The sequence below is a fragment of the Amblyomma americanum genome, chromosome 3 (genome assembly GCF_052857255.1).
Source record: "Amblyomma americanum isolate KBUSLIRL-KWMA chromosome 3, ASM5285725v1, whole genome shotgun sequence".
Classification (NCBI taxonomy): domain Eukaryota; kingdom Metazoa; phylum Arthropoda; class Arachnida; order Ixodida; family Ixodidae; genus Amblyomma; species Amblyomma americanum.
Window position 1 is genome coordinate 76,590,227 of NC_135499.1, and position 21,466 is coordinate 76,611,692.

The 21,466-nt window shown below is 46.3% G+C and overlaps 1 protein-coding gene across 2 annotated transcripts in view; it reads left to right on the plus strand.

Annotated features, from left to right (window-relative positions):
* Nucleotides 1-21,466, plus strand: part of LOC144124680 (arylsulfatase B-like) — a 107,033-nt gene that overhangs the window by 28,753 nt on the left and 56,814 nt on the right. Inside the window, exon 1 of one of the 2 annotated variants that reach the window (XM_077657513.1) lies at nucleotides 19,038-19,154. The exons of the other annotated variant lie outside the window; for it this stretch is intronic. The gene's annotated coding sequence lies outside the window, so the exon portion shown is untranslated. Of the gene's footprint in view, nucleotides 1-19,037; nucleotides 19,155-21,466 lie in introns of those variants that run through there. 2 annotated transcript variants of the gene reach the window in all.

Below are 21,466 nucleotides of genomic sequence, written 5' to 3' on the forward strand. Positions count from 1 at the left end.
ATATTGAGGCCATGGCTGACGCGCTCGTCTCTCTCATTAACCGAGATTTTCTAATCGTTTGTTTGCTGCCATCAGTAAGATTATGTAATTGTTCTATTCGTACGCTGTCAAGTTCATAGTGTTATTGGAATAACTCCGTGTTGCATGTCCCCCAGTGAAGATCACTGTTGCAACTTTCTTCTGGAAGAGTCCTTCGTTAATGACTTACAGAGCCTCCTCTTGCATTTCGCTGTTCCGCCCAGATATTCGTTTTGTACAAATATTCGCCCATATAGGAAATGTCCGATAGCATACAGACTCGATTATGTTCACTCGCTATTCGATTCATATTGGGGTCGATAATTGTCTTCACTATTCTTATCCAGGTCTTTGGTAAAGCTAAAATATTCGTAGTTGATTCGGTGTCGAAGAATCTCGATTAGCGCACCGCTGCAGTAGTATTTAATACATATATAATGGAACCAGTCAAGTGACACGCTGCACTTCCATTCATGCCCTGTTGTCCTTTTATGAGCCCATCTCCGTCTCTGCGCTCGGTGGTTCCAGAAAATTCGTTTAGAGGGCGCCGCGGCAATGATAATTTTTCCTTATTAGTGAAGAATCTCCCAGGACGAAGACAGGTTTAAAACTCATCTTGTAGAAGGGAGAATGGACGGAGCGAATTTCACTGCGAACGTTCTCGCGCATCCACGCTACTGCCTTTCCTGGAACCCGCGGCGATCGTTGATCAAACACCGTTTGGTGCCGTTTTGCGCAAAGTTGCTTCTTTGCTTGCGCGCTTTACGAAGCCATTTTTCTGTCGGCAAGAGCGGCGGGCATTTGTTTATCTCGTTGCTTATCATGTTAGCGCACATGTCTGTGCATTACATCAATCAACATGCCCAGTTCCATATACCCTCTCCATGCTAGCAACGCTCGGTGCACGAACGGAAACAATGTTCTGCTTGCAAGTAACACTTCCTACAGCCACTTAGGCCGGAATATTCTAGAAATCAGGTGAAATGTCGTAACGTTGGTTTTTCAGGATATCAATGCTGGTTCAAAAGCCCAGGTCTTCGAAAACATCGCAGTCGTCTAATTAACCGTTTTTTTATTGCCCGTGCAAAATAGCGGTAGTTAGAAATGTGTGCATTGTTAATGTTGATGCAGGTTTTAAGGTACTAAATTTATGCGCGTTCAATGCGAAAAAAAAAAGTCGCCTGAGCCGGCTTGTTGGCCTCGTAGGTTCATTGCATGAGTTCTTTCGAGCGCAAAGCACGTGAAATGAGCACGTGTAGAATAAGCAGAAACAATTCAGAATTTCAGCAACGGGGAGATCGTTTCGGCATAATAATATGCACTGACGCATGATCATAAACAAGTAACAAAATGGCGCTTCCCTGCGTGTCATCTAAAAAGGAGCCGTGGACAATTCAGATCAATAGCTTAATTTCTATTGTTCCAGAGGTAAAATATAATGACGCTAAAACGATTAGCGTAGTCGGAATCCAGATGCTCTGTACAGTGATGTACAGGATCTAGAATACGCTCGACGCCAGTGCTTTTGTTCTTCTTGTGCTTTCTACGGAAATGTGCTCTAGGCACATCTGGCGTTCGTGGGTGGTGCAATCTGCGCTTCCACAAGTTAACGGTCTAGTAAACCTACCACTGTGTCTAGTTTCAACTAGAGACAGGCGAAAAGGCCAGTACTGGCTTTTTTGTATCCTGGCAATTTCACAAGGCCAATTGAAAGACCAGCGACTGTAGCCATTTACGCAGCGAAGCTTTTCAGATGACTTTGCTGACGATAGCACCGTACCTTCAGCCAAGTCTGCTGCAGCTCTGTATTTCATAGCAGTATGTCACGCAAAATCAGGCCAGCTCGAGAGAACGAGAGTCACAACAGCATTTGAGGTCCCCAGAAACACATACTCCTGCGAGCGAAGAGGGCCCCAGTGCTACATTCCTCCGGTTCTGTCAACACATGCACGCGTGCTTCTGCAGCGGCATTCACCGGCTCGCGTATGCGTAGCACTAGCCTTTCGTCACTGGTGGGTACAATGTGGAAAGCCATTCAATCTTAAGACTATCCAAACATTCATTTCAGTCCAGCAGCATTTAACGATAAACGATAACACATGTAAGGAGCAGGGCACCAGAAAAAAAAAACCGTCAAGAAGGGAACAAGCGCCTTTTTGTTTTTTTGGTGTACTGCTCCTTAATTTTGGCAATCCTGCCTTTTGTCTGGTGCACTGTTCCTTATTGGAAACCAACCAACCAGCCCAGTCTTTGACTTTACTGAATAATAACACGCAAAGAGCACGGGGGAGGGGGGCGACAAAAAATTTCGGCTACTTTTAATGAACACCACACAGAGTTCTGTATGACAGCTAGACAGCCGCATTATTGTGGATGACTGAAAGCTGATACGGAATTGCTTAGTATAAAGCAAAGAAATATGCTAAAAACGTGCACGATGCTGTAATCATAGTGGCGTAACTATCAAACTAGGCGTTTATTCTTTTTTTCCAAAGCAAACTGCTGGAACCGTTGGATGATCGATTTCTTGCATGCACATTCAAAGTTGATAGTGTTGTTGAAATATTACTATTTATTTTGTAGGGATTCAAAGGAGGAAGCGACTTGGAAGGACCCGTTAATTTCGAGATCACACGTGAAATGTTGACGCGGCAAACAATTCAATGATCCTGCAATGCGTGGCATAAGCAGCGCACATGTTTATCCCGCGTTCCTAGGCAAACTCCACTGTGCCATTTACGTTGAACTCTGTTTCGTTCTTCTCTGCCCCTGTTTTATGACGCCGAAAAGGCGTTTTGGTTAAAGAGAGCGCTTTCTGATTCTCCCGCAGCGGGCCGTGCTGGTAAGGTGTCAGATGCGTCGTAGGACCGCGCAGGATTTCCTCTTCGGGTCGAACTGTCATGGGTTCAGGAATGTTGCTCGTCAGGTCCATTCCACTCATGACGACATTGGTGAGAGCGAAAAAAGCCCAGAAGGACAGCACAGCGGCAGCGCCGAGGCAGAGGAAAAGAGACGTTCTGCGTGTCATCCTTCCGGAACTGGCAGTCTCGCTCGTGAGCTCGCAGCTGCTGCTGTTAATCTCGCCCTCGGTAGAATTGCTGGCTAGTGGATCTTCCTCCAGCTGACTTCTCCTGGCGTTAGCTACGGAAGCCATGTGCCGAATTTTTTCGGCTTGCCTACAGACAAGTGGATGTGGTTGGTCACACTGCCTCGGTACAGCGAAGCAGGCTCCCATAGAAGGACCTGCGTTTCCACTGTAGCTGCTCGCGGTGTAACCCGGTGAAAATGGCGCCCCTTCCAGGAGGCTGTAGATGTCACGGTTTGCAGACACTCCGTTGTCTCCAAACACTGCCGAAGTTGGCTGACCGTCCGCAGCAGGCTCCGGCCGCAGAGGCATTGTGGTGGCGGGCAGACCGGGCGGCATCACTGAATCAAAACTTGCCCGAGGGTCTCGTGCTTGGGGAACCATGTTGCTCTCATGGTTGAAACGTGCCGTCACAGAACTATGTTGTTGCAATTGTGGCTGCTCCAGAGTACGAACCGGTAATTTTTCGCAGGGGTTGGCAGGTGGAGACCCAGTTGGCACGGCGAATGTCCTTTCAGAAATCAGCTTCCTCGATGCATCGGAGGAAATAGGCGGCTGGGTGCTCCTCTGCTTCCGGTGCCCTGTGGTGGTCAAGCCAACCTTCCCACGCCCTTTGTATGACCTTGCTGGCGAAGGAGCTTTTTTTGTTGGCAGCGTCAACAGGGATTCCGACGACTCGCTAAATTCGCGCTCATCGGAAGAACTTTCGCGAACTTTTCGCCATCGCTTTCTGAGCTGCGGGGATGGAGACCTTCGTCTCGATCTGGGAGAGTGTTTTGACCTCCTCTTCCTGGGCCTCCGTGTCGAGGTCTTCGGTGCAGTCTTGCGTCGAGATCTTGGAGGTGAAGGACAGCGTGGGGCGAGGTTCTGTGCAGGAGGTGGCTGAGACATTCGCGTGAGCATTTTCGCGCCGCGTGGCTGGGACCTGGTTGTGGCTGTCCATGGCGACTTGGTGAGCTGAGTCGGGGTGGGGTCTGAGGGGACGCGTGTCAGATCTGCTCTTTCTTGCGGTGTTCGATGATTGGACAGTAGTGGTGCAGACAGGAAGTGGCTGTTGTCTACCGGTATGGATGGCCGCGCACGGCCAACTGCTGCAGATTGTGTGCCGTAGGGGATGTAGCGACGAGCAGCCATGGTAAAGAGACCTCTTCTTCTTTTGCTAATGAAAGCTCTGCGTGGTCACAAGCCGGAAGGAGACTCAAGTGCGTCGTAGAAGATGAAAATTTAGGCATGCTAATGCGACAAAAGCTGCCGCATTATAGGACAAAGAGATTACAGCTGTTAAACGTAATCAGTTACTGAAAACGCAGAAAGCATCATTGAATGGTACCTTCTTTTTCTATTTGTGTTGCTCTCGCAGGATAACACAGGCCTTGGGCGTCTCACGCGCTATGGGCTACCAAGTCACATATTACATTGGCTTTCTCTTCTACCCCATCCGGTAACGTGGCCGCCAGGCATTTGAGAAAACATGCCGTGTAACGGTTTCTGTTGGAGCTGGGATAAAATGTACTGCGAATGGCTCGAGCTTACTTACACAATAAGACGCTTAGGACAAGCTAAAATTAGGCATGTGAAGCAAATACCGAAAAACACGTTTTATAAAGATTCCTAAGCATTTGGCACAAGTGCCAGTGCAACTCCCCTAGACCAAGTGTAATTGAGGTCTTGTAAGCTGCTTAGAGGCACGAATTGAATACATAGGTGCGCAAAAGGTATAGCACAATTTTCCACGAATGCGGGTGCAGCTTTCTTCTGCTCAATCTGGGAATGATGGTAAAAAAATTGGAAAAGAAACGATTTCATTGTACTGGATTCGTGACTGGAAGGCTTTTTAAGCAATGCGTTTATGTAACGTATTACATAACCACGACGCTGTTTAGATTTGGCGCACCCGATGAAAGAAAAGCTCGTATTGCGTGCTAATAACCAGCAGGACCTTATAGCCCGAGATCAATCGGAATGATGTGGGGGTTCTTCCACAGCTGCTAACTTTTCAATAGGACCTCACTCTACGTTCCAGTGCTGTATGACGTGATGCATCGCCTTCGATAGTGTGACCGGAATATCACTTGGCATAGTTAAACTTCATGCAAAATAAATGTCTTAGCAAGAAGGAGGCAAAAGAGCCGCAGCCATAGAAGTTTATTTGGATCAGCATCGCATTCAACATGCCATTGTTCAGGAGGTCGCATCCAACCGCCGTCATGGGCTTGTTTGGGTGATTACTTTTCCTCGAGATGCTCTCTATAACGAACTATTACGCTGCTAATTTCCTGTTCTTAACATTACAACTTCCGGAAAAAAACTACAGAGAATGTTTACTACATTCGAATCAGTGCGAAAGCAGGTTTTGTGCTATGTAGAAAACGACGATGAATGGGCAGTGCAGTGAGACGTAGCTCTCGCGCTAGGCCATCAGTGAAAAGACTTGGCCGATCCCCCAGTGTGGGTATGTGCCATCTTTTGATAGGCTAACAACAACAACGACAAGGAAACGGACAACGCACAATTTTGCTCGGGGTTGTTACCCATCAGGTTACCTCTTACGCACTAAAAATTGGCTGTCGATTTGCGCACTTAAGCCAAATGCAAATGAGATGGGCTAGCACTTCAGTTTTCAGATCGGTTCCAGTGTTCGGATTCATTGTTAAGGGACGAAAGTTGTTCGATTAGAGGTAGTAAGTCAATGCCAATATATGAGGAATTCGTAATTCTCTACATTATATTCATAGACCCATGGCAGTCCTCATACCACTCCTGGCGTAGTAGTGGAGTGCGCAAGAGATGTGCCACTGCCCTGCGATGTCAGGTGCTGCGATCGGTTCACCACTTGCCGCTGAAGTGCCACCTGCCATGGTGCGCAGTTAAGGTTCTTCTCACCAGCGCAGCTTAATTTTCAGTAGGCATCATCACGCTGTGATGACGTTAAAGTGTCGTCTGACATCAAACTCTTCCGGTAGACCTCGGGGCTGCTTGTAGGCGGCTCCTCACTATACGACCACAGCGAGGGCTCTTGCTCGCCTGCGGAAAGTGGTTCCAGTAAGCCGTTCATCTCAAGCTGAATAAACTGGCCGTCTTCAACACCATTCGCTGCCACTGGCTCTTGTGTCTCCTTTTCCTCCTTCTGTATGGTTCTGGGAGCCCACCGCCGTGCGTGGCCTCTTGCTCTGTTCCCGTGGTAAACGGGTGTCTCCCACATCGGCAGTGTGGACAGACAGACTGCAGTGCGTTGGATGGCGCCACTCATCTTTAGGCGGCGATGTCTTATCGGTCGTTGATGCAGGGCCACCTGGTATGATGCAACGTGGGGCCACATAGATGAAGTGATCGGACTCTTCGTTGACATTAAAGTTTATGAGCTGGGTGAAGGCGTCTGCAGTCGCCGAAGAACGTCCCAAAGCGGCTAGGTTCACCCGATGAGCGAGGCGGCAAGCATCACATACTACGGGACAACCGACCCCACGCCGACCTTCAAGCAGGGTGCATCGACACTATGGGCATTTTAGGGACAATTGTGCGCCAGCGGAATAGTCACAGGCATCCAATTCGCCTCAACATCCCGGCCGACGTACCATCCTCTTCCGCTCACGCTCGTCGCCACCTGCAGACAGCTTGGTCCTTGCCACTTGCTCATCCATCACCCTAACCGTTTGCGTACTCGGAAGGTCCGGCGCTCCCTCATCGCCACAGGCGCCAAGTTCTTGCTCCAGAACTCCAGCCCCTGCTTTGCTCTTGTCCTTTGACTTGGCTTCGGCCGTCTGACCCATCTCCTGTTTCGCGCCCGCAAAGTCCATTTGCGTCGACGCTTTGGTGCCGTCATTCAAATACAAGGTACCGCGATACACGACGTCGCGCTCCATCTTCTCCAGCCGCCAGAACAACCGGTCCAGGCGCTGGTCGACGCGCTCGAAAATAGCTGCCAGCTCCGTGAGCTGCGCCGCGGGCGGACTCGAGGCGCCCGAGGCGGACCTGGCGCTGGACCTCGGGATTTAGGATAGAGTCCACAAAAGCTTCAGTGCCGACCAGGGCCACGGTAGCACACTCGGCAGCGATTGCGACGCCAACCGGTTAATAGCCGCGGAGAGGTCCTGGTAGCTTTCTCCGGGCTCCTACCGGCGAGCACACACACGCTGGTATTGGAGCCTGGGTTGGCCCGACCCGTAGCCAGTGCCATCGAAAGTTGGTAACTCCGCCACCATCCCCTGCGTGCAGGCCGGATGTGACGCACTTGCGCTGTGCACCCCAATGACGGACTGCGAAGCCAGCCCGACGGGCAGGTGTGCGGATTCTATGGTGTTGATGGAAGGCTCCGGCCCGCCACGGTTCGGGTCGATCGGTACAGCATCCCGGGGCCCATGCTCGAACGCCTCGACCCTCTTCCCCAGTCTTTTCAGTCGCCAAGTGAGGCGCTCAAAGGCGGCCTCCAGCGCCGGGGAAAGAGGCAAGTTGTCGGAACGCCCATGATCAGCAGCGCCGTGCGCCGCGCAGTGTGCCGCGTCAGCCGGAGATTGCTCGCCGTCCTCGGTCCCTTCCGCAGCCTGTTTCCGAGCGCGGGTGGTTGCCATCCCACCGCTGCCACCAAGATATGCAACGGGACGACGGTCCCGCCCAAAGGAAAGCACACAAAGTCAGAGAGCCAAAGAAACACCGCCGGCGCTCCCAATCTTTGTCCTCGTCTGCGCGCGCTCATCGCGCCTCATCTTCTTCAGCGCAGGGCACTTGGTCGGCGTACGCCATGCCCTCTGTGTTTATTCCTGTAACAATATATATATATATATATATATATATATATATATATATATATATATATATATATATATATATATATATATATATATATATATATATATATACACCTGGCAGTTTGCCCGCATCCCGCTGATCCCGCTGGGCAGGTGGGCAGCCCGCCACAAAGCGGGCTTCAGAAAAAACAACAAACACACAACGGTAAAATAAGTGAATGCTCACTATAAGTGCTACCGCGTTAAAAAATGCAACAATCCTCTGTGATATTTTCCATTTTTCCGCATTTTCGAGTGCTTTGCTCAGATTTTATTTTTCCGCCGTTTTAAATAAGCGGTGTTTGTCTTTTTTTGCGTTGTACCGCGTCCACTGTACCATTATTGTTGTTCAGTATTTCTGTATATTCCCTTTCATTGATGCTCCCTCACTGAATGCTCTTCGGGACCTGTGAGGTATCAATAAATAATAATATTAGAATAGAATAGAATAGAAATTTATTTGCATCACTATACATGATATAGGAGGCCTGCAGAAAAAGCTGCCTGTAGCCAGCTTGACAGGGCCACAAGCCCCCTGCATTGGCAGCACTCAGTGGAGATAAACAGCAGCTAAGTCATAACAAAAGAAATCGTAGGTACAGTGCATGGAATAATTCGAGGTGCGGACATGATAACTGAAGAGTGGCATTACATGCAACTACATTTCTCATGTAAAAAAAAACAAAAAACGAGAATGTGTACCACAATTTGAAAAACACGCGCAATGCCTTGAACGTAATTTTTTCAGTTTGTTTATTTCGAGCTTCTAAACTGTTCAGTACCCTTGGCAATTTGTTCTCCAACATTTGATGGCCGTATGTTGTTCAGCTTGTTTTAACCTTCCAGCGCTCGAAATGGCGTGTGTTGTCTCTAGATTCCTTTGTAGTTTAGCTATTTTCTGAGTAAAACCATTATTATATTTAGCATCTTGTTTAAAGAGTTTGCAAAGCCGGTTTTCTTAATAGTTTGTGGCTGGATAACGTTGTACTTTGTGAATAACGCACGCGTATGAGAGTGCACTGGAACATTTTCTGCAGCGGACGACCAATACGTCGTTTTGCACGCGAACGGATACAACTTCATAATCTTGGGTAAGTGCAGAAAAATCTTCAAGCAGCTCACATTCAAACATTTTCTTGACCAAAATACACACCCCTCCACCCGGTCCAGCGGAGCGATTTAAATAGTAAGTTTAATACCCAGCAAGTCGGTAAACGTCGTTGTCAGTTGACCATGTCTCGGTTAACATTACAGAAACTGCGACTCATTCAGGTCCTCGAAAAGTAGCTCCAGAGATAATCTCTTATTCTTTATTGATTTTACGTTCAGATGAAATCATTTGAATGATTGAAGAAACGGTTTTCCTGTATGTCTCCGAAAGTCGTGCGGCAAAACGTAAGACGCCATTTTCTTAGCTGTTCGCTTAGCCTCTTCTAGGCGAGCTTATCTAGGCCGTCAGCGCTAGCAACCAGTACTGCCTTCTGCCCGTCAGCCTTTCGCACCAGGATTCTTCCTTTGCTATGCCACACGTATTTGTAGTTCTTTACCTTTGCCCAGTTCTTGACTTCAAACAGTAGCGCACGTGCTCTTTTCTTCAGGTTTTCAGTATTTAGGTATTGTCGTCCGTTTCTTGCAGTTTCTTTCTATTTTGCCACCACGCATCCCTTTCATCCTGCCTTGCGAAGTGACAGATGATACCTGGCATTTTATATTTTTTTTTTGCAGGCAGGCGGTGAATTGCCACAGCGTCACTTTGCGAGAGCTCTGGAAGGTCGTTTTTGGCAGTTAGTGCATTTATCCTATCATGGAGATTTTCGTCCTTTGTCTCTGGGATGCCATGGAATTCAAGGTTGAGGCGGCGGTTCCTCCATTCAAGGTTATCTAGTTCATTCTTTAGCAGGGCGACCCCCTTTTTCAGCTCTTTTACTTTGCGCTCGTTTCGCTCAGTGCGGGAAATAAAATCGTCATACTGGTCGCTTAACAGCTGCAATACGTCTTCAATACCGTCAATTGTTTCCTTAAGAGGCAGCAGCTGATCCAGCTTATCACTGATCGCTTTCATCCAGATCTTTAGGTCCGTGTCAGTTTCACCAGGGAGGCTAACATCTTGTGTGCGTTGCACAACAGGTGTTCGCGTTTTCGAGCGCCTGCAACCTGTGCAGCACCATGCCTTACGATACTCATCCCCCTTAGCTTTAAGCGTGGTGTCAGCAATTCCTGTCCACTTTACAGTGTGATAAACACAACCACAATCACTGCATTTGATAGTACTAGTTGACACAGTAAAATCCTTGCAACACACAGAAGACCGCGGATTTGGAGACATGAATACAGGCTATCACACCTTGGCGGCAGCAGCAGCGGTAGATATATACTTCATCCCATAAAATTCTCCTTTTCCTATCGCGGTATAGCGGAAATAAGCGAATTAACGTTAACAGGCAGGCGGCTACTAACCCACACAGAGAGCTATAATATAGCTTTCTGGAAACGTTCAACGCGATCTACACTACGTGGACACAAAATTCCCTTTGAAAATTCTAACCATTGACGTTAATTTGCCGAAATATTCAATATCAGAGTATTTTAGAGCTAAGTGATACAGTAACATCTAATTCCGAAAACAAAAAACGTCACTGATTTGCTTTAGCGAATAAAAATATCTGAAGTAAAAACGTAAACTTAACTACAGCCATCTAGTTAAAGAGACGCCAAGTACAAACAGCTAAGGCAAGAATTTTTCCATCCCATGTAATCACCAATATGTAAAGCTGGAAATACTTTTTTAAAAGTAGCATAATTTGTCGTGCTTAATTATCGCAATAAATAAAACACCATTACAAAGAACACAAGCTATTTCTGTTATGTTCCGAGGATTTTTAGAAGGCTGCAGTGTAGCTCGAGCGTCAATCAGGCCTGGGGCAACAAAATGGACAGTGTATCTTCAAAACTGTGCTGAATTACAGCTTTCACTTTGTTCGCGAAGCAAGGTCAGTCGCAGCGAAAGGAGTCCTCATGTTTTCACGTCACGTTCGCAAAATAACAATAATAATATTACTAATAATAATAATTGTTTTTTGGGGAAAGTAAATGCCGCAGTATCTGTCTCACATATCGTTGGACACCTGAACCGCGCCGTAAGAGAAGGGATAATGGACGGAGTGAAAGAAGAAAAAAAGAGAGATGTGCCGTAGTGGAGGGCTGCGGAATAATTTTGACCACCTGGAGATCTTTAACGTGCACTGACATCGCAGAGCACATGGGCGCCTTAGCGTTTTTCCTCCTTAAAAACGCAGACGCTGTGGTCGGGTTCGAACCGACCGCGCCGCTAACTTTTGAAAAATCGAGTACGTCCGCTGACGCTATTAACCCACCAGCATTCTGTGTTTGTGCACTCTGGATCCGTTATTCCGCTAAGCAATCAATCACGCGAAAACCTGCTATACTAAAACTCTTTAACGTGTCGGCCTCATCCCGATACACTGTTTTGATGTTTGTAAACAAGCATGCTTATGATTATGGTAGTAGTGCTGCGGTATGCTGCCTACAGACGTGTTTCTGCTTTTTTTATGCGGTGCGCCTCTATTTGTGACCCCGGAAGATAAACCAAGCTTTGTGGCTTTCTTTCTCGGGCGTCCATCATCTCCTTGGAATGTCGTGGGAATGTTTGAAAAACTTGACCGCGTAGTTGTTTTAAAGCAACGCAAGAGACAAAGGACGAGACAAGTACAGAGACACTGCGCTTAACTTACAACTAGATTTATAGAGGCGATTTCCACTTCTTAAATACAGTGGCAACCAATCTCAAATGAAAAACAGATACACGAAATACACTTCTCTCGTGCTTTGTCCCTTGCGCTGCTGTAAAAATGTCACACCAACTTTCCCAAGCTTCTACAGTATTTGACTGCGTAGGGCTGAGAAATTAACAAAAATTTCGAGAGAATATTTCCAACATTCCAACACAGTGCGAAAGCAAGGCTCATCCATATATGCCGATTTAGTTTTTCTCTACTCAACATTCATAGATCCCCGGGAGACCTTATACCACTACCACTTCTTGCGCAGTGCCGCAGCGGTCAAGCGGTGCGCCCTGAGATTGCAGGTGCTGCCACCGGCGGAATTTCTGCGATCATAATTTCTCTCGGACAAACAAACATAATACGAATTTGCTCGGGTCACAACTACCAGAGTAGTGCTTTCGCACTAAAAAATAACTGCTAATTGTGCAAGCATTTGGCTTAGTTGGTTTTTCATCGTAGTAGCAACGCCCTACCATTTAGCCGAGAAGAGAAAATGAAGACACACCATAAAGAGCGCGAACTGTCAACTAATTTTAATGGATGATGCACGCATGCTTTCACAGATTAAGGCACAAAACACCAACCGTAGGGTACATAAAGTGAAGAAAGAACGACGTCACAGTCGTCACAAGGAGATGCATACGTCGATACAGACTCAAAGCGATAGCCTGAGCAGTTCCACTTCCTGCCCGAGCGTAGACAGCGGCAAGTTGCTGATACATGTCTCAGCGCCACGAGAATAGATTTCAAGTGCTTCGATTTTCCCTCGGTGCTTTTTTTTGGAATGAGATAGGATTGTCGTTCTTTCGAAAGAAAGAACGGCAACTGTATTTTATAGCTATAAAACCATCGCTCCGCGTTCGCGGTGAGAACGGCTGAACATTGAAATTAGCCTCGGATCCGAGGCGACGTTAAGAAAAATTACACTCCACTTCTTCAGCAACCACCCGGCAAAAAATAAAACGCGGCAAAAGAAAGGAGCGCAGATATGCACGCAAGTAAGTAATTCATGAACTGCCGAGTATATAATCTTTGCAATAATGTGCAGTGTTCTACGCTGTCATAAGCTTTGGCTGCAGCTAATGTCACCAACGCAGCATGCATTTTCTGGTGCCACGCAAGACGAATGCGTCTCTCAAGATCGGTGTGAGCATTCCACATGAAACATTTTCGACAGAAACCAATTTGACAGGGACTAAGGATATCTTTGCGGTCCACAGTCTCCGAAACACGTAGAAGTATGACCCTTTCAATTAACTTAACCAGGTTTGATGTCAATAAAATTGGTCAATTATTAGGCATAGAACAGCCACTACCATTGTTTTTAGGTAAAGGGGTCACTTATGCGATTTCCCACTCAGGAGGTATCCATGCATGCTTGATTGAAAAATTAACCAGCTGCAATAAGGATGTAGGGAACTCCTCAAAGAGGATCCTTAACATTTTTGATGTTATCCTATCAGGGCCTGGAGCAGCAGTTGGTAACCTCAACACTATCGGGGAAAGCTCGGGAAGGGTAATAGGCGGGACATGCTGAAACTGGTCCACTGACGCCACAAACGCGGAGCGCAAAGGAAGTACAGAGGCGAAACGCTACTCTAATCCTTTGCCAATTGTCTCAACTGTTTCTCTCACCGCTGATCTGACTCAAGGAGGAAGACAATGGATTGGCTAAGTATTGGGCGGCTGGTCCTGTTTTTCTTTTCCCACTCTGCTTTTGCACCTTTTCCTTGTGTGGATAACGCACGCAGAGTGTTTCTCAATCTCGGATAATGTCTACGCAGTCTCCCGGCCAGGGGAGGTCCCCCTGGTCGGCTTCCTTACCGCCTCATGAGATGCCTCTGGAAGCTTTTCAACAGTTCGGCGTCCGCAGCATTCCTGTGGCGCTGGTGCCAAAGGATGGTGGTTATATCAAAATTTACAATCCAAGGCCTGTTCGAGCTGCTCTCCAGGCTGCCACTTCCCATTATGAGGCAATCACTGAGGTAAGGAAGTTTGGACGTGGCGGGATTCTATGCTGTTGACCAGACCTGTTGTGCGTAAAGGATCTTCTAAACTGCTCTTGTTTTGGGTCTCTTTCGGTAAGCAGCTTCATTCCGTCCCATCTGGCCTGTACAAAAGGTTTGGTTCGCGATATGGAGTCTTGTTTGTCTCCAGTTGAGACCCTCGACTTTCTCTCTGCAGCAGGTGTTGTTGCTCTGTATCGCTGTAGCCGGGAGATGAACAATGAGCGGGTGCCAACGGAAACGGTTATTGACAATTTTGCGGGTACTGCCAGCCCCTCAGAAATAAAACATGGCCCCTAATCTGCCGTGTAGATCCCCTTCCGCCTAAGCCATTGCAGTGCAGCCATTGCTGGCGATATGGTCATAGTGTTCGTGGCTGCAAGTCCACCTTGCTCTGTTGCAAATGCGGCAATGACCATCCATCAAATTTATCTCTGATCAAAACGAGAAGTGTTGCCTTTGTAGTGGATCTCAAGCTGCAAATTCCATGGATTGTCCTTATCGGGATCATGAATTGAATATTCTACACATAACTGACCGCAAACGCTGTTCGCGACGCGAGCCATTATGAGAAACTAAACGGCTATGCAGGTGCGTAAGCCCGTTCAGGAGTGACACTAGATTCGTCTATCTCTCAGGCAATAGTGACTGCTGTGGAAGCCTCTATGGCTAAGATGGCTTACATGATAGCGTCCACTATCACAGAGTGCATATTTAATGCTCTGGCAACGCATATTTCCCAGGCCATGCAAATTGGAATGACTTCTTTCATGTCAGCCATGTCTTCGTTAATCACCCAACATTCTTTCCCTGAGCAGTCGCAGCCCCTAGAACAAGTTACTGCTGTTTCTCCACTTCCTCGGTCTACTAATTCAGATAAGGCTTAAATTATTCATGATGCAGAGCTGATGGATTCAGATACGCGAATCCTCAAACGCAGTGGATCCCCCATTTCTAACCCTTACTCTCCACATCCTCAGCCGAAATCAAAGAAGCAACAGATTGGCTGTAAGCCAAAAGAAACTATTTTAGGGCAGGCAGTTGCTGCTGCCCGGATTTCTCAACCATAGTGGTGTTAAGCGTTCTCCAGTGGAACTGTCGGTCACTTCTTTCAGCTTCAACAGACTTACTGTACCTTATCTCAACGTAATCCTGAGGTGATCATTTTACAACAAACTTGGCTTAAATCTGAAAAACATTTCCATTTGCAAAATTATGCTTCATTTCGAGAAGATCGTCAGTCAAGCGGAGGAGGCTTCCTCATACTAGTTTCTTCTAAATTTTGTCACAGGGCTAAGATTACTTTTCAGTCCTCCACAATAGACTGCGAGTCATTGGCTTTAGAATTTCAAATTCCAGGGTGCTATCCGTTTTTATTAGTAAATGTTTATTTTCCTTGCGGTGTGCAGGATACCAGGCTGCTAGAGCTCCTGCTCTTTAATTGTCAGAAGTCAGTTTTCTTGGCCGGTGACTTTAATTCTCATCATGTGTAGTGGGGCTTTAAGACAGATAGCGGTGGTAAGCGCCTTTGAGATTGGGTTACTAATCACGACCTTTCGTGTATTAATTCAGGTTCGGCCACATTTCTCCGCGCACAAATTCGATCTGTGTTAGATTTAACTTTCACCAGCCCTAGTGTCCCTGTACTCAATTGGTCGACTGCGGATTGTGGAACATCTAGCGATCACATATACCTATCGTTTATAATTTTAAATGCCACTTAACTCCGGGGTGCTCTAAGTTGAGGTCATATATAAACTATGACCAGTTTCAGTCCTCTTTGCGCTCCACTCTTGCTTCAGCGGTTAATTCTGTTGAAGAGCATACAGCAAAAGGCATGTGGTTGGCTACTGAGGAATGCCTAAAGAAGTCCGAATTTTTGGTACGTGCATAAAGAGGGAACGCTTCATCTAGATAGTGAAATGCAGATTGCTCTCTGGATTATAGACGCAAAAAGGCTGCATGGAAGAGGCTCCTACACAATCAGTGCCCAAAAAATTGGCATGATTATAAGTTCGTTGCGGCTACTTTTAAACGCACAATCTCACTAGCGAAAGAAAATTATGAATCCGATTATTTTGATTCTTTATCAAAATCAGAAACTCGTCGCGCACTTTCCGAATTCTTACGATAGCGGAAAAAAATTCCTGTTTCAGAAAATTCACCCTCATGTGTTTTGACCCCGCAAGAAGCAATAAAACCAGTTGAGACAATTGCCAAAGGATTAGAGCAGCGTTTCGCCTCTGTACTTCCTTTGCTCTCCGTGTTTGTGGCGTCAGTGGACCAGTTTCAGCATGTCCGCCCAATTACCCTTCCCGAGCTTTCCTTGATACTGTTGAGGTTACCAACTGCTGCTCCTGTACCTAATAGGGTAACATCAAAAATGTTAAGGATCCTCTTTGAGGAGTCCCCTACATCCTTATTGCAGCTGTTAAATTTTTCAATCAAACATTCATGGATCCTCCTGAGTGGAAAATCGAAAAAGTGATCCCTTTTTTTGATCCGTTTTTAGGTGAACCTGAAAACAATGGTGATGGCTTTTCTGTGGATAATATTTGACCCATTTCACTGACATCAAACTTGGCTAAGTTAATTGAAAGGGTCATACTACTGCGTGTTTCAGAGTAAGTGGACCAAAATAATATCCTTAGTCCCTGTGGAATTGGTTTCCGTCAAAAATGTTCCATATGGTATGCTCACACCGATCTTAAGAGTCGCATTCGTCTTGCGCGGTGCCAAAATATGCATGTTGCTTTGGCGACATAAGATGTAGCCAAAGCTTATAAGAACGTAGAACACTGCATATTACTGCAAATATTATATACTCTGCAGTTTGAGAATTACTTACTTGCCTAGATATCTGCGTTCCTTGAAAACAGACTTTTTTGTATAGTAAATGGTGTGAATACCAAAAGATATAAACAATCCAGAGGTGTTCCACAAGAGTTAGTCTTGTCTCCTGTGCTCTTTAATATTCTAAACAGCTCTATTCGCATCATCAAAACATTCGCATGTACGTCTATGCGGACGATATTACATTTTTCACTGCTGCAGCTGACTTGCATTCTTTCTATGTGCGCCTGCAATCGTACCTGAATTTGCTTGAAAGTTGGTTATGTGACTTACGTCTCACCTTAAATGTAAATAATTGCGCTGTACTTGTTTTTCAAATGACAGACCCTGTTCATCTGTCTCTCAGTTACCGGCGACAAAATATTCAAATTAAGTCATTAAAATATCTTGGTGCCATTTATGATGAAAGCGTCAAATGGCGCTCTCACATTGACCATGTCACAGCGAAAGGGGCTCGTGCTTTGGCGATGTTGCGTAGATTAAGTAATCCCCGGTCTGGAATGCGGAGAGATGCACGTTTAATAATAATAATAATAATAATTGATTTTAGGAGATATGAAATGGCGCAGTATCTGTCTCATATATCGTTGGACACCTGAACCGCGCCGTATGGCAAGGGGTAAGGGAGGGAGTGAAAGAAGAAAGGAAGAAATAGGTGCCGTAGTGGAGGGCTCCGGAATAATTTCGACCACCTGAGGATCTTTAACGTGCACTGACATCGCACAGCACACGGGCGCCTTAGCGTTTTTCCTCCATAAAAACGCAGCCGCCGCGGTTGGGTTCGAACCCGGGAACTCCGGTTGCCGAGTTATGTTTTGTATGTCCGACCAATTTTAGAATTTGGATCTGTGCTGTTTTCTGTACAACAATAACTGATGGGCTGGTACGGCTGCTTACAAAGTTCGCCCACTAGTTCTTTTGGAGCGGGAAGCGCTTCGGTTGTGCCTTGTCCTCCCGAAATTTGTGGTCAATAACGTGCTTTATCTCGAAGCTCGTATTCCTCCTTTATCGTCTAGATTTCAATTCCTAACTTTTCAGACGTACCTAAGGATATATGAATCATATTTACACCGCTCCTTGTCTGTTTTTTTTGCCATCCGACTTCCTTTTTTGGAGTACAGCGCCCTAGATTTTATACCCCACACGTAGGTATGGTACAAAATTTGCTTGAACATTTAAATGTTATTTTGTATAACATCCTTCCGTCAAAAAACAGTAGGTACTCTGTACAAATTGTCTGTCATGACATTTTTCCCTAAATGTTTAGTTGCACAGGTCTGGGTTGGCGCTTAAACCCGTCTGTCTATTCTGTGGTGAGCACGAAACAATAGACCATATTTTGTTGTTACGTCGCCGATACACCATGATGAGAAGACTGCTTTTAGAGACACCTCTACAACAGCTTGGTCTTTTTCTGTGCGGCTTCCGGACTACACCCCAATTTTTCAAGCGGAGTTTCTGGCGGTGGTGCTTGCTCTTCGCAAACTAGATCCAGCTCTCTCTTCATTGGCTGTCATTACAGACTCTCTTTCTTTGTGTCCGTCCCTTGTTTCGGCTGTAGATTTGCCAATCCTAAACACCTTCCAATCATTAATCCCTCCGCTTTTGAAGCTTGTTCACATGAAATGGGTGCCAGGTTATATTGGTGTGACAGCCAATGAATTTGCGGACTGCCTGGCAAAAGAGTTTCTCAATGGCCCCGTGCTAGCTAACGTTTCGGCTAGAGCGTGCATTATAGCGGCGAGGTTCCGGAGACAGAATTTGTTAAGAATGACAACTGGATCTCTTTTGAAATGTGATGATTACCTGCAGCTGAGGTGTTCGTGGAGCAGGCAATCATGCCATTCACGGCAGCTTGAGGTATCTCTATCAAGGCTCCGACGCCGGATCCCACCCTTAAATTTTTATTTGCACAGGTCTGGGTTGGCGCTTAATCCCGTCGGTCTTTTCTGTGGTGAGCATGAAACCATAGACCATTTTTTGTTGTTTTGTCACCGATAGACCATGATGAGAAGACGGCTTTTAGAGAAACCTCTACAACAGATTGGCCTTTGTTTGAGCAGCCCAGTCATACTGTCGTTTGGAGCCACCATTTTAATAAAATCAGAACGGCTGCTTTGTTAATTTTTGTTTTTTAATTTTTCAATAATATTTTTATACGTACAATTATCATTATCATTTAACTACTCTGCTATAAACATCAGTCTCGATCTCCTGCGTGCGTTATGCAATTACCGTTTCATTTCGTTGTTCCTTTTTGTTTACTTCTTTGTTCCTGACCATTCATTTCATTTTCGTCCAGGAAATACTTACCTGAAAAACTCTCTGTGCCCCCCAATTCTTGGCCAATCCCCCTATGTGGGCATGTGCCATAGTATGAGGATAACAACAACAACAACCAGAACACGTTGTACCTTGGCTAATCCCCCCGCCTGGGTATGTGCCATGTAAAGAAGAAGACGTTTTTAAACTGCTTGCATATGTTTTCGCTGCTTCCACTGTGACTCGGGCTCAAAACGTCGTTGGCTGAGAAGGATTTCTGGTAGCTTCATACCAAGTAATTTATTTACAGGTTCACGCCTGCATTCCAAGGTCCTCCCAAGCTGTGAGTTCCCTTTACCGTTACGGCTCCCTCTGGAAGGGGCTTTCGTTGAACACGCAATGCTATTCTTGCATCACCTGCTTCCGTGCGTTGTCCAGCTCCTCTTATCAATTATCTCAATAGATAGCCAATTTTACAAATTTTTGACAAACCAGGCATCGTAGCCCAGGTTAATTGTGATTCGCTGGATAGACGCATCGAAGTTTTCAAGAGCTCTGAAACCATTACGCCGATGACATATTTGATAGCGTTAAGACCCCCCAGTTGCTTAGATATATTGCCCTGCGAGCTGTAGGGAGATCAATAGAAATGGATACATAACTACATTCGTCAATTGATGAAACTGCTTCGGCCGCAATCCCCATCGCGTTGTGTTGGCTGCAATTTACAAACCAGCGTTCAGGGCTTGGTCGCCATAGTGCATACTGCGGCTTCCTCCCTCCTTTTCCAGCGATGTTGACGGACAACTGAATGTAGGCTGCTGTTTTAAACATTGCTTAAAACATTGGGGGGATGAGACAGCCCCCGTATTTAAAGCGCTAAAGTGAAGTGTATACACCCATCGCCGAGCTGTCTTCTCTGTGCCATCATTTTGAAAACCGAGGAGTGTCCCACTTTTTCCTTCCCCTTCTGACTGACAGCCCCAACGATAGAAGTGGTGTAGCGTTTTTGAAGCTTTTGTATCTTTGAGTCAGGCCAACACGCGCGTCTGTTATGAAGAGTGCGGTAGCTGTTAATCGCGTTTCGTTCAGGCTTCGTGCAGCGAAGTAGGGAAACGCTGCCTTTTCTCTACTGCGCGCAAGAGTCCGTGATGAGCGGTCTTCGAGCTCTGTCAGTTTTTCTCGTACGCTGATTCTTCTTTGAAGATTTGTAAATAGTTGCTGGTGCCACTCGAAAATCCTTCTGAAGGTCTTCTTGCCCGTTTCAGGCATTATTTTTAAAGTACCTTCGGTTTCAACTTACGGTCTAGCTTCGCCAGCGGCTTGCACATAAATATCGCTGCCTTGACAAAACTGTCGGTCCCGGATCCACTTCACTGCCCTCTCTTTCACCTTTTCAGAGCCTTCGATTTTGTCCTCCGGTTGAGCCATTTGCGGAATCTATAAGAATCATAACTTATATCTTCATATCGCAACTGCGGCTCGCTTGTTCAGAAATTATGGCAAGCAAAAAGCTAGTACAGGATGTGTTTCTTAGATTGGCACGATAAGGTGGGTTTATTGCCTTGTAGCGGCACATGGGCGAGAGGGTCGCCATATTAGGCGGTTGTGAATTGACTTGGAGCACGTGGGCATATTTTACGTCCATTGATATTGCGCATAAACGGCGAGAGTTGCATTCCGGCCCCATCGAAATGCGGCCACCTCATAAGCTACTGAGCCAGCTCGGCGGTTGTGCTATGACTTACATGTAAACTCGCCTACAAAACCAAACGAGCCCGCCAACAAAAATAAACCAAGCCTCTCTTTCCTCAGTTTGCAAACACCAATGATACCAAGATTACTAGAGCGTTATAAAACTGCCTGCGAACTCGTGCTATGAAAAAAAAATCGCAGTCTTTCCAGGCAATATCGCTTGATATGTAAAAACTAAAATCGGCTTGCAACGCCAAAGTGTTCACATTTGAACGTGGTTGTTTTGTTTTGTAGAAAATTTATCTTGCACTGCGAGAAATCTGTAATCCGCGTGTACGCAAAATAGCTGAGCCATTACAGTGGCGATTCGTTGTGCCGTCCAACAAGAACAATTCTGAGAGCTCCGCAGAATTTGGAAGCCTGAAATGATCAGGACTGTACAGGGCTGTGAAAGTATATTTAGGACACAGACATGTAGAAACAAAACGAAAATTTGATTTGTATAGTGTCCTAGAGACAGCGCTTACTTGGGGGCCTGAAAGCTGACCGAAAAGCCCAAAATAAGGGCATTCGCAACTCACTGTGCAACTCAGAAACTCATGAGGAGCTTCTTATTCACAAGGAAATGTGAGCACAATGAGCTAGAGAACGCGCGAGGCCCGGCAGCTTTGTGACTGAAATTGATTTGGTTTGGCTTATGTAGTTTAACCTCCCAAAGCGTCTCAGATTATACGGGACTCCGTAGTGGAGGGGTCCGGATAATTTTGACCACCTGGGGTTGTTTATTGTTCGATAACACGGAACAGTACCTGCGCATCTAGCATTCTGCCTCCATCGAAATGCGATCGCCGCGGCCAAAATCGAACGCGCGCCTTTCGTGTCAGCAGCCAAACACCATGACCACTGAGCCACCCCGCTGAAGCTGAGTCGAAACATTTAATAATCAAAGAATAATGACTG